Raw genomic sequence first — 2,348 nt, 5'->3', positions numbered from 1 at the left:
TTATGTGAAGATGACAGATGGGCTTTTCTTTGTAAAATTTTAAATGAGATAAAAAAAAGAGTAGATTATCGTGGTTGTGGGGGTGATATAGGACAGAGTTGGATAGTCGAGTGTTAGGGGTGTTATATGATGTATGTTTGACTTTGAATAATTAATATAAATACTTTATTGATCCCAAAAAAAAAGATTAGGGGTTAACAGAGCGTCACTAAAAGTGAGTTTAGCACTTAGATTAGGGGTTAACAGGACTCTGAACTCCAGGACCGCCAAAGCCAGCATAAAGCCCACCATTGTCTCTTTAATAAAGTGGCGGTCTTCCAATTAACTAGAGCAACTACATAAGAGCAACAAGCTAATCAATATAACAGTTGTGCAAGCTTCTTTTTAGCACCTGTAGGTCCCAACGACCTCAGCGGGCAGAGCAGTGCAATAGCAAAAGTAGGCGGACAACATCAAGAGGCAGGAGACAGCTTCAGCAGGAGCAGAAGGGTAAGAAAGTAAAGTAGATTGATTTTGAAGCAGGACGACTTTTTGAAGATACTCCGCGATCAAACTCCATTGATCGTGGAGTATCTTTGAGGCTTACGAGTCTTCTGAGGTGGCGATTGAGGCATTCAGGTCTTGGTCGAATTTTTTTTTTTGCCGTTTTTTGGATTCTGCCCGTTTTTGGCCGATTAGGAGTCGGGACTTGCCCGTTTCTAACTGTTTGGGTCTTGCCCATTTGGGATTTGCCTGTTTGAGTCCGTTTGAGTCCCTAGATGCCCGCCCATGCAGGATCGGCACACCCACTCTCTCCCTTATAATCCATCATGCCTAAGCCAGCCGATCCCGCATGGGATTGTTTCCCCATAGTGCTTGGACCCTCTGCCCCACTGGTTTCACCGGTGTGGGGGAGGGGGGGCGGGGGGGAGAGCGTTGAAAATGCTGGTAATGTAGGTTCGAAGGTAATAGCATCATCACTCGAGTGCTTCGTCACATGGCAAAGTTGGGAGGAGGTGTAATCTCTGGATGTCCATCCATTCCACAAGCCATTGCCGATGAGGTGATTAGGGAGAACTTTCTTTTGCAAGCGGAGAACACAAGGTCAAGCCAACCTCTTCGACAACAAGAGCTCGAGGAATAGACAATCGTGCCCTCTTCAGCATCTGGAAGCGCAAGTGTCAATATTGTCAAGGAAGGATCGGAGTCAAGCTCCCAATCAAAGTGACCATGACATCCCTCCGATGATGCCAATTCTAGAGAGTTTGTACAACCCACTTTACATGCCACTCAAAACATGAAGGCCTATGTTAAAGAGTGGCAACGAGTGGCGGAGATCGAGATTGCACACACCATCATTGAGTGCAATCTCTCTTTTCATGTTCTTCAAACCCCACAATGGAAGAGGATGGTCAAGGCCATTGCTGCCGTCAGACCATGCGGCGAGGGGTGGATGGGAGTGAGCTACGCCGACATGAGGACGAAGAAGCTCACTGAGGAGGAGAGAATTGGTAGATCACTTGAGCCCATTCGTTTGGGATGGGCCAAGTATGGATGTAGCATCCTCTCTGATGGATGGAGTGATCGGAGAAGGAGAAGCATCATCAACATTCTCGTGTCTTGCTCTCTTGGCACGTATTTCCTTCATGTTCCAACACATCTGCCAAGCAATCATCGAGGTACATTTAGAGTTTTACACAAGGTCATTATTCAATAGTCTACAATGTACATGTTGATGTAAGATAGTACATGGCACATAGTACATGTGACATATTACTAATTACATAAGCACTTTGGGTTGTAGGTTGGCCATGACAATGTGGTTTTAGTCGTCTCACCGACAATGCATTAAATTGTCATGCAATGGGTCGCATGGTGGAGGAGGAGTTCCCAACAATTGTTTGGACTCCATGTACATCCCATTGCATTGACTGGCTCATGGAAGATATCGTTAAGTTGGCTTGGGTATAGGACATTTTGGCCCAAGCAACCACCATTGTTACCTTCTTCACTAAGGTGAAACCCTTAACCATCTTCCGTGTTCATTCGTGATTGGAGCTTGCGAAGCCCTCCAAAACAAGGTTTGCCTACATGTGGATTGTTTTGGAGAGACTACATGTTGTCCGTTGTGAGCTTCAATGCACGGTGGTGTCCCAAGAGTGGGAAGAATGGGATGATCATCTAAGCTCCGAGGCTTATGCGGTGCAACGCAAGTGCTTGGATATTTCCTTTTGGGATTATGCACGAGCCATCATAGTTGCGATGATTCCATTGTACCGAGTACTTCACATGTCGGACATGCAAGGATCCACTTTGGGCCTTCTCAAACACTTCATGAGAAAGGCAATTGAGGAGCTCCAAGCTTGCAC

General features: G+C 46.0%; 1 protein-coding gene across 1 annotated transcript in view; it reads left to right on the top strand.

Moving 5' to 3' along the window:
* Positions 1-522: 522 nt before the first annotated feature.
* Positions 523-2,348, top strand: part of LOC147631663 (rRNA processing protein-like protein) — a 112,519-nt gene continuing 110,693 nt past the window's right edge. The window contains exon 1 of the mRNA XM_086808180.1: positions 523-618. The gene's annotated coding sequence lies outside the window, so the exon portion shown is untranslated. The remainder of the gene's footprint in view (positions 619-2,348) is intronic.

The sequence above is a fragment of the Cibotium barometz genome, chromosome 14 (genome assembly GCF_041138505.1).
Source record: "Cibotium barometz isolate CiBa-2024 chromosome 14, ASM4113850v1, whole genome shotgun sequence".
Classification (NCBI taxonomy): domain Eukaryota; kingdom Viridiplantae; phylum Streptophyta; class Polypodiopsida; order Cyatheales; family Cibotiaceae; genus Cibotium; species Cibotium barometz.
This window is presented reverse-complemented; position numbering and strand designations above follow the sequence as displayed.